We start from the raw sequence: 15598 nt of genomic DNA, 5'->3' as shown, positions 1-15598 counted from the left end.
GACAGCGCACCGTAATCTCGCAACCTCAAATTCTGTCCTTCGTATTATCACGGTACCTATACCACGTGACTTTTTCGGATCAGTGTTGGGAGAATAGAGCGCGACCCAGTTAACATTTTTAAGGATCTCTTTTTAAATGTTTCATCATTTTTAATGGGATATGGTGGAGAGCCCGCTCATTCGTAAGAGTTTTCTATAGGTATCATGACATTTTTAAACAAATAAGTATTTTTTTCAGTGCAAAAGCGCGTTTGAACGGTTAAAAAATGTCGGATCAGTGCGGTTGCACTTTACTGAAAAAATACTTATTTGTTCAAAACGAATGTGTACGCGTCCGTAACCAAACAATTCGTAGACTAAGTCATCAGACTATTTATAGAACTGGAATATTCATGAGTAAATTTGTGTGAGCCAAACTTAGTATTTTTAATCTTTATCTACGTCATTTTCGTGTAGAACATTTTGAAATGACTTAATCATCAGTGGAGGCCTTTTTATTTTCTGGACTTATTTATCTTATTTCTAAGTATATTTTTTATACTGAAGTCTAAGAAAGAGTAGATAAATACAGGCCCTGGTCGAATGTATAAATATTTGCCATATTATAACACCGTCTGAAATAACCCAGAGCTTAAGGGACGTTGTTTTCGAATCCCGGTTGGAGAAACTTTTTTATTTCTCGATTTGTTTATTTTATTAACTTAAATATTCTTTCATATTTTAATTGGCATGCTTAAATTTGCAAAGAAATGAACTGAACGGCTTTGTAACAACTATACCAAAATATATTAACAAGCCCCTTTAACCGAAATAAAATAGTGCAGGAAACAAATGATACGCAGATAATAACAGCATGTACATATTTACGGTTTAAACGCGACATGCCACGAGATATAAATAATGTTTTATTGCGAGCGTACCTATGGCAAGCGGTTCGACGCATAATCCCAAGAAACTAGGTTTCTCATGAGAACCTAGGTTCTCAGAATGAGAACCTAGGTTCTCATGAGAACCTAGGTTTTCAAATGAGAACCTAGGTTCTCATGAGAACCTAGGTTTTCAAATGAGAACCTAGGTTCTTTTGAAAACCTAGGATACCAAACGAGAACTTAAGTTCTCAGAATGAGAACCTAGGTTCTCATGAGAACCTAGGTTCTCATGAGAACCTAAGTTCTATGTGTCTATGAGAACCTAGGTTCTCATGAAAAACCTAGTTTCTCATGAGAACCTAGGTTCTCAAGCGTAAACCAAGGTTTTCAAATGAGAACCTAGGTTCTCATGAGAAACCTGGTTTCTTGGGATTTCATAAACCTTGGTTTATGGCAAGCGGTTCGACGCATAATCCCAAGAAACTAGGTTTCTCATGAGAACCTAGGTTCTCAGAATGAGAACCTAGGTTCTCAGAATGAGAACCTAGGTTCTCATGAGAACCTAGGTTTTCAAATGAGAACCTAGGTTCTTTTGAAAACCTAGGATACCAAACGAGAACTTAAGTTCTCATACTATGGCAAGCGGTTCGACGCATAATCCCAAGAAACTAGGTTTCTCATGAGAACCTAGGTTCTCAAAATGAGAACCTAGGTTCTCAGAATGAGAACCTAGGTTCTCGCTTGAAGATTGCACATGGCGTCAAGAACCCAAGTTTTCAAATGAGAACCTAGGTTTTCATGAGAACCTAGGTTCTTATTGGAAAACCTAGGTTCTCATGAGAACCTAGGTTCTCATTTGAAAACCTAGGTTTTCATGAGAACCTAGGTTCTCAGAATGAGAACCTAGGTTCTCATGAGAAACCTAGTTTCTTGGGATTATGCGTCGAACTGCTTGTCATATCCGTGGTTTTCATTTGGGAACCATAGGTTCTCTGAGAACCTAGGTTCTCTGAGAACCTAGGTTTTCAGAAAACCTAGGTTCTCATGAGAACCTAGGTTCTCATTATGAGAACCAAGGTTCTCATAGAACCCAGGTTCTCTTGAGAACCTAGGTTCTTTGAAAAACCTAGGTTCTCTGAGAACCTAGGTTCTCTGAAAAAATAGGTTCTCTGAAAACCTAGGTTCTCTGAGAACCTAGGTTCTTAGAGAACCTAGGTTTTCATAATTACGCGTCGGACGGTATGGCAAGCGGTTCGACGCATAATCCCAAGAAACTAGGCTTCTCATGAGAACCTAGGTTCTCAAAATGAGAACCTAGGTTCTCAGAATGAGAACCTAGGTTCTCGCTTGAAGATTGCACATGGCGTCAAGAACCCAAGTTTTCAAATGAGAACCTAGGTTCTCATTTGAAAACCTTGGTTTACGCTTGAGAACCTAGGTTCTCATGAGAAACTAGGTTTTTCATGAGAACCTAGGTTCTCATAGACACATAGAACTTAGGTTCTCATGAGAACCTAGGTTCTCATGAGAACCTAGGTTCTCATTCTGAGAACTTAAGTTCTCGTTTGGTATCCTAGGTTTTCAAAAGAACCTAGGTTCTCATTTGAAAACCTAGGTTCTCATTCAGAGAACCTAGGTTCTCTGAGAAACCTAGTTTCTTGGGATTATGCGTCGAACCGCGTGCCATAATTAACCTCCAGTTGTCTCCCATTGCTTGGTACACGCTGGCGGCATATGTGTAACATGAATAGAAATAGGCGTGAAACCGTGAATGTTTCTCCCCAAGAGCATTTTCTGAACAATGTTCAGACAATGCTCAGTAATATTCTACGAAACTTATCTGTTGAATATTTGTGACCACAGGCATTAGCCGTCAGTGACCGCATAATCCCAAGAAACTAGGTTTCTCAGAGAACCTAGGTTCTCTGAAAACCTAGGTTCTCTGAGAACCTAGGTTCTCAGAGAACCTAGGTTCTCATGAGAACCTAGGTTATTGAAATCCCAAGAAACCAGGTTTCTCACGAGAACTTAGGTTCTCATGAGAACCAAGGTTTATGAAATCCCAAGAAACCAGGTTTCTCATGAGAACCTAGGTTCTCATGAAAACCTAGGTTCTCATGAGAACCTAGGTTTCTCATGAGAACCTAGGTTCTCATTTGAAAACCTTGGTTTACGCTTGAGAACCTAGGTTCTCATGAGAAACTAGGTTTTTCATGAGAACCTAGGTTCTCATAGACACATAGAACTTAGGTTCTCATGAGAACCTAGGTTCTCATGAGAACCTAGGTTCTCATTCTGAGAACTTAAGTTCTCGTTTGGTATCCTAGGTTTTCAAAAGAACCTAGGTTCTCATTTGAAAACCTAGGTTCTCATGAGAACCTAGGTTCTCATTTGAAAACCTAGGTTCTCATGAGAACCTAGGTTCTCATTCTGAGAACCTAGGTTCTCATTCTGAGAACCTAGGTTCTCATGAGAAACCTAGTTTCTTGGGATTATGCGTCGAACCGCTTGCCATAGTAGAACCGCTTGCCATAAAATTGTATTGCTGTTTTCAATCCGCATGTAGTAATGCCTCTTTATATGCTACCACAATATAGATTCGCTTATAAAATGACTTGTAAGAAATACAATATAGATTCGTTTATAAAATGAATTGTTAGAAAGAAATACAATATAGATTCGTTTATAAAATTGAATTGTAAGAAAGAAATACTACAAATCGAAGTTTATTCATTTTCGAATGCATCTTAAAGGGGCCTTTTCACAGATTTTGGCATTTTTTTAACTTATTCATTAAATGCTTTATATTGATAAATGTAAACATTGGATCATAAAAGCTCCAATAAAAAATCAAGAAAAAAATTAAAAAAGGAAAAGAACATTGCCCGGAGCAGGTTTCGAACCAGTGACCCCTAGAGTCCTGCCAGAGTCCTGAAGTAAAAACGCTTTAGCCTACTGAGCTATTCCGCCGAGAACACATTCTTGACGTTTTTTATACGTTATATAAGCAATCTTCATAGTTACACAAAATTTAACGACAAAAACAGAACTCTCCAAATTATTCAATCGTTTCGCGTTGCAACGCTTAACTAGAAATGGCGCGGCAGAGGCCGACGCGTATCCCCACGCCGAATGTTTGACCTAGGTGTGCCCCAGGGTTGGTAATGGGGCCATGCATAGCTGAGATTGACCGTATTGTCATAAGAGAAGTTCATCATCAATTAGAAGTGAATTGGTGTAGAAATGAAGAAGTAATAGTAAAAGGCAATTTTGGGTGGGTGTGACATATGTGGGCAGGGCGCCCCAGGGTTGGTAATTGTGCCATGCATAGTTGAGATTGACCGTATTGTCATAAGAGAAGTTCAGTATCAATTTGAAGTGAATCGGTGTAGAAATGAAGAAATTATAGTAAAAGGCAATTTTGGGCGGGTGTGGTCTATGTGGGCGGGGCCCCAGGGTTGGTAATGGGGCAATGCATAGTTGAGATTGACCCTAATGTCATAAGAGACGTTCAGTATCAATTTGAAGTGAATCCGTGTAGAAATGAAAAAATTATAGTAAATGGAATTTTTGGGTGGGTGTGGCCTATGTGGGCGGGCGCCCCAGGGTTGGGATTGGGGCCTTGCATAGTTGAGATAGACCCTAATGTCATAACAAAAGTTCAGTATCAATTTGAAGTGAATCCGTGTAGAAATGAAAAAATTATAGTAAATGGAAATATTTGATGGGTGTGGCCTATGTGGGCGGGGCGCCCCAGGGTTGGGAATGGGGCCATGCATGGTTGAGATTGACCGTATTGTCATAAGAGAGGTCCAGTATCAATTTGAAGTGAATCGGTGTAGAAATAAAGAAGTCAATGTAAAATAACCTAAAAAAATGAGTGATAATTTCTGACGCGGCCCCACCCCAACCGCTATAACTTTTGACCCAGGGGTCAGATCAAAATTCCAAATAGTGCAGGGTCGCACATATGCTCATAGCTACCATGTGTGTAAGTTTCAAGGTTCTAGTGCTTTTAGTGTAGGAGGAGATAGTGGCCAGGACGGACGGACAGACAGACAGACAGACAGACAGACAGACAGACAGACGGACGGACGGACGGACGGACGGACGGCGGAGATAACCACAATATCCCCACCTTTTTTTCAAAAAGCGTGGGGATAATAATTTTTAGGTTTTAAAATCGTCAAAAGATGCATATAATGGCTATATTAGAGCATGGTTAATGTTCAGTATTACTGTTTCCTCACAAATATCATTACTAAAACGAAAACTTACGAATCTGAAACAACTTTTTTCAATTTTGTCAATTTACCAAAGCGTGAAAAGATCCCTTTAACAGTTCTTATTCTAGTTTAAAAAGAATACAATTATTTAGATGACAGAGACGAAGTTTACAAGTGCATCCGCTTGTATGCTGTATTTCTAGCTATTTAAATGATCCAACAGTGCTGAAATTAATAGGTCATGTAACCTCCGCTTTTCGATGTCAAGCTTTTAATTCGAAATGCGAACTACATACGTACACACGAACACACCTTTTAGAACACAGTGAACATGTAGATTGTATGTGTGTGTTTGGAGAAATCAACGTTAAGAGTTAACAAAAATGTTTTTAGCAAAACATATTCGAGTGCTTGTTTTGAGTTTCAAAAATAACGTATAAATATATTGTTGTTATCGTTTTTAACTGTTTCTTCCTATGTAACAATAAGTCTTATTCTACGAATCGATACAGCTAAAGACCAATCTGTACAGAACATACATATTTGACAAAATGTTGCTTGAAGATACCAACCAGGCTTTAATTGATAAGATAATTACCGTTTTGTAATTTTGGACATGGAATAACAATTACTGTCCCATAGTTTACATATTCAAGTATATGCAAACCATTGTCACAAAAACGCAGGCAAATAGACACTTTAATTACTTAATGACACACGTTACGCTTTTTTTTCTTACCTTAGACTGAGTCACACGTTTCATCACTAATTATTAGTAAATAACCCGTTGCATTACACATTTTATTTTATTATGTGTCGATGTGTAATGAAATTCAATTAAATAATGAAATTACAATGACAATCAATAAAATATAATACAAGTCTGCAGTGCCTTTCTTTCTTTAGGGTTAGCTAAAGCTGCTCATCTGGATTCGGCAAACTAAATTGTGTAACGTAGTTGTGTTAATTAAATGGAAAAGTTTTATGCGCAGACGTCAATTTTTTTTACATGCACGCGGTTATTACGCGCCTGAGAGTGCATTTCGCAAGCGTCTAGAATACCCATCCAAGTCACTGGAGAATCACGAATTTTGAACGAGAGCTGCAATTTCCCGACGTGATTTCTTCATAGAACGTATCATATGGTGTGTGTTATGGAAAGGCACCAAAGTATCGGAGGAAACGACATCTATTCGGCACGCTGATCATTACCTCACATAGACCAGGAGTAATAATGTTACGCCCAACATATAAGAAAGAAAAATTATGTTTAAAGCATATCTATATAAATAGAATTTTTGTTCAATAATCCAATTTGAAATCCTATGTTGAAATTTGATACGCGAGCTTTTTAGTCTGGTTTACTCTGTCATAAATATGATGCGACCCACAGTATCTTATTTGATCGGAGCCCGTCCGTCGGCCATTAGCCTGAATACATGATAATTGGATTATTGCATCAGATCGTCAATACTTTGAACAGAAATAAAGTCTTTTAAAAATCACCACACATTTTCAGGCAAAATTTATGCTCGCGTCTTGTTTGTGTCATGAATCAGTTTTGACACCGACCGGACATCACATGTTTGTTGTTATACAAGACAGTGGTATTATGTTACTGCACATCATCGGTTTCCCTAAGACGACATCCTTCTCGTTCAATATCAAGCGGTTTTCATAATGCAGTAACCACATATTATCTACATTTATAATTTTTTTCTGCAATCAACGTGTTTTGTCATGAGCTTTCGTTATGTTTTCCCGTGTGATACCCACTTTTTATAACGCGCTTTCTCTGTGTATTCAAATGTGGTCCGCACTCTTTGCCCTGCGATTTCGCTATGTTATGCCCTATGTCGCATTTGCCATGCGCTTTCTTTATTCATCCCTCCCCCTGTGATTCCCTCTTTTTGCCATGCGCTTCATTCTCCCTGTGATCCTCTTTTTGCCCTGCGCTTTCTTTATGCATCCCCCCCCCGCGAGTTCCTCTTTTTTGACATGCGCTTTCTGTATGCATTACCCCCTGTGATTCCCTCTTTTTGCCATGTGCTTTCTTTATGCACCCCCCCCCCACCCCACTGCGATTCCCTCTTTTTGACATTCGCTTTCTTTATGCATTCCCCCTATGGTTTACTCTTTTTGCCCTGCGTTTCCTTTATGCTTTCACCCCTGCGATTCCCTCTATTTGATATGCGCTTTCTTTATGCATTTCCCCCTGCGATTCCCTCTTTTTGCCCTGAGCTTTCTTTATACATCCCCCCTGCGATTCCCTCTATTTGATATGCGCTTTCTTTATGCATTTCCCACTGCGATTCCCTCTTTTTGCCCTGAGCTTTCTTTATACATTCCCCCCCCCCCTGCGAATCCCTCTTTTTGACATGCGCTTTCTTTATGCATCCATTCCCCCTGTGATTCCCTCTTTTTGCCATGCGCTTTCTTTATGAATCCCCCCTGCGATTCCCTCTTTTTGACATGCGCTTTCTTTATGCATTCCCCCCCCCCTGCGATTCCCTCTTTTAGCCATGCGCGTTCATTATGCATTTCCCCTGCGATTCCCTCTGTTTTGCCAAGCGCTTTCTTTATGGATCCCCCCCCCCCTGTGATTAATTATTTTTGACATGCGCTTTCTTTATACATTCCTCCCGCGATTCCCTCTTTTTGACATGCGCTTTCTTTATGCATTCCCCTGCCCTCCCCCCCTGCGATTCCCATTTTGGACATGTGCTTTAGCTAAGCTTAAAAAGATGGCAAATCTTGGCCCTGATTTCTCAAACATTCGCAGGCCAGATCTAAAATGATTTTTGTGTTGAATCTTATCATATTAATGTGTTTTGCACCGAAGTTCAAAGCCCAAAGAACTATTCTATTGAATGCAACAAAGATAACATAATCGTGAAGTGCGAGAATAAAGGAGTGCATTATCTGTCTGCTATTGTGATATATGTACTTCTACGCCTGAGTCAGCGTCATAAGAGGACACGTCAGCATTCCAAGCCTTCTAAAACACACAGTATGATGATTCAATCGATACTGCATAATTCTGTAATAAATCTCATAAATGATCATTTGTTTTTTTTCTCTAGCAAATCTGTTTCTTCCATTTTTTAATAGTACTTTTTAATATGTCCGATTCATAAAGGTGAAAAATCATTTAGTTCGTCGGATCTCTATTATAGCATTTGATTTCTCCAGCCGTTTTGTTTTAATATATCTTAAATATCTATTATAAATATTATGTGCTTAATTGTATTTGATGAACATATTTTTTCCGGCCGCTTAGAAAAAAGACATATCGATCAAGATGGGTGACCACCAAATCGCCCGTGTTACTAAGATTAAGTATGTCATAGATAATTTCCTCTCTTTTAATTAAGAAAAATAAATACAAAAAAATATTTGGTGATTTTTTTTTCCAACTATAAATAAGTGCAAGGAAACCTGCAGCAAAGATTGGAAAGCTTCAAGTATCGACTGGCGCTATAATCGATCACATTTATGATTTTAAAAATGAAAAGTGAACGATCTCGTGAGATGCCCGTACATTTCTGATCGTAAAAGTCACTTCATGCAACTGCAGACACGGAAGGAGTATTAACCCCGTAATAGCAACAGCATGTTAATCGGCACATGAAACGATATAAACGTCAACTACAGTAAATCTGACTTGTTACATTTTATAAATGAGATTCACACAGACCTAAATAGCACAAATAAATTGAAATAATCAAGATTTATCCACATATGTCTGTCGGCGCAGGGATTATCGTTATGATATGTGAAGCCTTCTTCAACTCCACAACTAGAATCATCATGCCATTTTCAAAACATTATTTTTGTTGTGTATTTTGCAATGATCAAATGAATTTTGAAACTGGAATATTGTTTCTCAAAAAAGAATAATAGTTTATGAAAAAATATATTTAAAAAAATCCATATACATGTATTTGTTCGTATAAACGAATTTAAACATCATGCATACGTTCGCTTAAACGCTTAATAAATTCACATAAACCTAATATGTTTCTACAAAGCGGTATCGGGTATATCATAATATGTTTTCTTATTTATAACTAGTTTTTACAAGTTTTACATTTATAAAGCTGATATCATTTCGTTAAAGTTCATTTTATCATGATGATTAAATATTTTTTTAAATACGAAATGCCATTGAAAATTTAAAAAGAAATCTAATAACAGTTTTTATGAAATGTTAATACGGTATTTTACGACATGGAACATATGCGTGTCATGTCTGTTTAGAGACATTTGTCTATGATACCACACATAAAAGTATTAATAAATTCAAAAACCGTGTTTTTCCCTTTAATCAAGAAGATAAACAAAGTAGGTGCGTACATTTTATTGAATGAACACTTAAAAAGTCTTTCTGAAAATTCACCTAGAACCGTACAACAAGTGGGTTTGGAACAAGAAGCGCAACTGGGTTCATAACGAGCATGCTGACTAATATACCGAGACTTAAGCAGATAGTATGAAAACAGCGCCAGAAATCTGTGTGAATGCTACAGCTCTTTGATTCCCTTTTATAATTTAATAGCAACATTGAATCTTCAGATTAAATTTTAAAATTGGCCTAGTATCGCGAAAACGCATGAGGATATATTCTGATTCAATTTGTATTTGTATTTCTAAACTGTTAAGATAACTTCGACTATAATGCTCAATTTGATGTTCAAAGATGTGTTTTTACGATTTGAGTCTTATTCGATCATTAGTTTGAGAAAGCACGCATGATTTGTGAATTTATGTAAGCTCACCGACATTCTAACTACTCAGCTGATTGGAAACTCAAGACTTAAGAATGTTCATGATCCTGGACCGTGTTGTACTAAACTTGTTTTTTTTAAAAATATTTGTAATAAAAGGAAAGAAGAACAATGTTTGCAGTGCATTATGCAGTAAGGAACATGCCGACATCATCCTAAACAGTAAGTGGTTGAATAATCTATTACAGGACAAAAACAAGCTCCAAATGAGTAATTGAACTAGACATTCACATCACTACATTTCATTCCGCCAGATGAAATTACTCATCACCCTTAGAGAGCTATTTGCACTCGGAAGTTAATGAGAATCTGTTGTAAAACGACCACCATTACAAACAGCGTGAATGATTTCTTTTCTACTTCACTGGTTCCTTTTTATGGAGGATTGGAAACATGTCGTGTACAATAAGCGAATGACATTTTTTTTTAATATTCATAACGTTTGAAAAGATAATGAACTAGAACGTCATTTTGTCTAATAAGTCACATATAATAAGTTTGTTAGAGACGAATAATACCATAAACACCCGTTCATTAGTCACTAAATAAGTGAGAACGAAAAATTAAAGATTAATTACCCAGCATAAATTGCAAGTAACTGACTTTTATTAAATAACGTAGAACTCACATTGGTCATTGCAGGTATGAGTGAAAATACACGAGGGACAATTAAAATTCCCCAACAAAAAGGATGAAACTTGCAAAAATATTTACTTTTGAAATTTTGAGGAACAGTTATACAATGCCGAATTCAAGTTATTCTGAAGATAACAGAAAAGTGTTAACTATGGATATAAAAAGAAACACAACCTTTTTTCAATTTTGAAACAGACTGCAATTTCTGAATCTGATTTTTTAATTGCTGAATTTATAATATATTTCAAACTCAAATGCTGTACGAATTATTTCAAAGACGAACCAAGCGGCGTCTCATCGGGTCTACGCTGTTTGCCAAGGCCTTTTTTCTAGACGCTAGGCATAAATGGGTAAATATATAATATTTTCAGTAAAAATGTATCAGATAACATTTATTAATGCGATATATCCGAGGTATACGGAACTGTTGCTAAGATAAAGAATGACAAAATGTCGCATACATATATGAAGATAAAACTTAATAGTTAACATATGTCAATACATCTCATATGACTCCGCTGAATGTGGATTTTTACTATGTTCCAATAGCAAACAACGTAATACGTTTTTGTCTCCGTCATTTGCGGACATGCATATGCTAGTAGTTTGTATGAAAGATGTTGATGGGCCATTCTGCAGAAGGTAGACATTACGTAGGTTGGCTACTTGATGGGCCATTCAGAAGGTAGACATTACGTAGGTTGGCTACTTGATGGGCCATTCAGAAGGTAGACATTACGTAGGTTGGCTACTTGATGGGCCATTCAGAAGGTAGACATTACGTAGGTTGGCTACTTGATGGGCCATTCAGAAGGTAGACATTACGTAGGTTGGCTACTTGATGGGCCATTCAGAAGGTAGACATTACGTAGGTTGGCTACTTGATGGGCCATTCAGAAGGTAGACATTACGTAGGTTGGCTACTTGATGGGCCATTCAGAAGGTAGACATTACGTAGGTTGGCTACTTGATGGGCCATTCAGAAGGTAGACATTACGTAGGTTGGCTACTTGATGGGCCATTCAGAAGGTAGACATTACGTAGGTTGGCTACTTGATGGGCCATTCAGAAGGTAGACATTACGTAGGTTGGCTATTGCAATCTTTACAATAAAACTTACGAATGATCTTTGGATCGGCCAAAGCCAATCAACATTGTTTAGTAAGATACGTTCTTTACATGTGCATGTCCACAAAATATCACTTAATGGCGTGAACAATCATTTCGTTTACAGCATGTATTTTAATGGTATTTTCATTAGTTTTTGTGTCTTAACACAAATCAAAACGTATCCACCATCTTAATAATATTATTTGCAAACTATTTGAAATCAATTCCATAAGATAAAACAAATTGAAAAGTAAATGTGAATCAAATGTTCATAGATCGGGAAAATCAAGTATGAAAACACGCCACAAAATGCATTCGAGTAAAATATTAGCATTCTTTCAAACTTCCACCAAGAGTATCGTATGCAGTAAATTATATAACAAAGCATCGGTCACAAGCCTCTGTGTCAGACGCAGACTCATGATTTTGTGTCAGACGCAGACCGAGTACTATACTCGTGATTTTGTGATGATGTTGTGTCAAACGCAAACCGAAAATTAGATTCATGATTTTGTGTCAAATGCAGACCGAATACTAGACTCATGATTTTGTGTCAGACGCAGACCGGGTACTAGACTCATGAGTTTCTGTAAGACGCAGACCGAGTACTAGACTCATGATTTTGTGTCAGACGCAGACCGAGTACTAGACTCATGATGTTGTGTAAGACGCAGACCGAGTACTAGACTCATGATTTTGTGTCAGACGCAGACCGAGTACTAGACTCATGATTTTGTATAAGACGCAGACCGAGTACTACACTCACGATTTTGTGTAAGACGCAGACCGACGCTAGACTCATGATTTTTTGTCAGACGCAGACCGAGTACTACACTCATGATTTTGTGTAAGACGCAGACCGAGTACTAGACTCATGATTTTGTGTCAGAAGAAGACCGAGTACTAGACTCATGATATTTTGTCAGACGCAGACCGAGTACCAGACTCAGATTTTTATGGCAGACGCAGACCGAGTACTAGACACATGATTTTCTGTAAGACGCAGACCGAGTATTAGACTCATGATTTTGTGTAATTCGCAGACCGAGTACTAGACTCACGATTTTGTGTAAGACGCAGACCGAGTACTAGATTCATGATTTTAAGACAGACACAGACCGAGTACTAGACTCATGATTTTGTGTCAGAAGAAGACCGATTACTAGACTCATGATTTATTGTCAGACGCAGACCGAGTACTAGACTCATGATGTTGTGTCAGACACAGTCCGAGTACTAGTCTAATTATTTCGTGTCAGACACGGACCGAGTACTAGACTCATGATTTCGTGTCAGACGTAGACCGAGTACTAGACTCGTCCTGATATTATATTTGTTTGCCTCTTTTGCCGCAGACGTATGGGTGATGTAAAACTATAGAAAGAAGCTTACCTACTTATAAAATTAGTGTCACATTTTCATCTTAAGTCGATATTTATATTGCATATTAATGTTTTATTTATAGGCTGTTTAACTAGGTTTTACATATGTTTGAAAGTCATATGAGAAATGAGGTTTTTATTTTTCAAAAACAATTCCAAACTAGTTTCTGAAAAACGTATTTTACTTTTTTCTTGCAAACAAATCAGTGCAATACAAATTCATAACTCCGTTCCGTATATATTTGCACTATCGGATCACATCGGATGCGGCAATCGAACGTGTCTTAAAAACTCAAAATGATAAATGCAGGTCGCAATGCTTGAATATCTGTGGTACGCAAACACAATTGCAAACAGCGTTGATCATACTTATATGTTTCTCTTTTGTTTTTCGGCGTAGCTCGTTAAAGGGGCCTTTTCATAGATTTGGGCATGTTTTGAAGTTTGTCATTAAATGCTTTATATTGATAAATGTAAACATTAAATTTTAAAAGCTCCAGTAATAAAAATAAAATTTAAAAAAGGAAAAAAATGTAGCCCGCAGCAGGGTTCGAACCAGTGACCCCCGCAATCCTGAAGTAAAAACGCATTAGCCAACTTAGCTATCCTGCCAAGCATACATAAAAAGCGTATGTTATACGTTATATAAGCAATCTTTGTAGTTTCACAAATTTTAACGACAACAACAGAACTCTCCAAATTATTAAATCGTTTCGCGTTGCAACGCTTTATAATTTTTAGGTTTTCAAATCGTAAAAAGATGCATATAATGGCTATATTAGACCATGGCAAATGTTCAGTTATACTGTTTCCTCACAAATATCATAAATAAACCGAAAATTTGCGAATCTGAAACAACTTTTTATTTTTATAGTGAATAATGTTGCAACGTTTTCAGCTGATAGTTTCAGACATCGCCAGTTACTGACTTTGCGGTTATAACCATGGAAGCTTCCACAAATTAAAATGCAGTAATTGTTCTTTTTGCTGTACAAGTGTTTCGAATTTGTAATACTTTGTGATTCTACATAATAATAATAACTTTATTTCACGAAGATAACACATTAAGAAATAGCATATCTTTTTTACAATGTGGTCATTAAAAAACACAGTATATGTAAATGTAACTCAACAATGTCTAGCATACTGCAATCAGCCTTAAAAAAAAAAAATTACAAAAGCATCATATAATGAAAATAATAATACTTATACAAATAATATTAATAATATAAAATAATATTTATAAAATTACAATAATAATAATAATAATAATAATAATAAAATAATAATAATTATAATAATAATAATAACAATAATAATAATAACAATAATAATAATAATAATAATAATAATGGTTATTTCATTCTTTCATAACAACAGACAATCACAAAGCAAAAAGAAGAAGAATAAAATACCCAAAGACGGTATTTTAATCCATACAACCCACAATATCAAAAAAGGTTTTGCGTTTGTACCAAGGTGCCGTTTAAAGGAAATAATTGTAGGTGCTTGTCTTATATTATTTGGAATAAGGTTCCATATATTTCTCGCACAAAAGGAAAAAGTACCTTTTCCGTAATTCGTTTTAAATGCAACATATGATAAATCGTTGTGGGTGGTGGACCTAAGAAAGTATGTATTGTTATTTGATACAAAAATAACGTCATCAAAATAAGGAGGCATTGAGCCATCTAAAACTTTGTACACTATAGTCCCAACAAGAAATTTACACCTATTTTCAAATGACAACCAGCCCAGTTCATTGAAAATCGGAATTGAAGGAGAGGAAAACGGCTTATTCATTATTATTTTTGCAGCACGTTTCTGTATCGAAATTACCTTCTTTAAATTTGATCTTGTGGCTGAGCACCATATTGTACAACAATAGTCCATATGTGGTAAGATGTATGAATTATAAAACAACTTCATTGTTTCATAATTTAGATAGGGTTTAATGCGTTAAATGATGTTATGATATATCAACAAATTCATTAATAAAAACTACTTATAAGTTATATAAATTGCGACTTAACTGAGGAGAGTAACGTTCTTTATACTTTTAAATGGGGATCTTCCCCAGACACCCATAGTGTTTGCATAAGCAATTGATGTAATAACAAAGGAAAACATGCAGTCGATTAACTACTTTATTGCATTTGGAAGGCATTATTGAATTGGAATACCTGATAGTAGTTTTCTCTCAACACTGGGTTGAAAATAATAAATGATAAATTTCCATCTGTTTGCATTTAGTTTGCATTACTGATTACACGAATACTATTATAATTAGTTATCAAAAAATCATAATTACAGAAAATTAACTACAAATCAAACAGACATGATAAAGACGGATTGCGATCAAGGCTTATAATACAAGCTCCAGTCCGAAAAACACGAAAGGGGCAATCAAGAAAATACGGACCGATCGCTGTTTTCCACAGACTGCTTCCGCTAACGACTATACGCACTCAATTTCAACCGAATAAAATTATCTCTGTAGTTTATAAAAAGGCAGTTTTTACTTAACTACACCGATTGTTTAAATAATATTTTATATTAAACTTTTCACATTTAACACACAACATCTC

Source organism: Dreissena polymorpha, chromosome 1, assembly GCF_020536995.1.
Source record: "Dreissena polymorpha isolate Duluth1 chromosome 1, UMN_Dpol_1.0, whole genome shotgun sequence".
NCBI classification, from domain to species: Eukaryota; Metazoa; Mollusca; class Bivalvia; order Myida; family Dreissenidae; genus Dreissena; species Dreissena polymorpha.
This window is presented reverse-complemented; position numbering follows the sequence as displayed.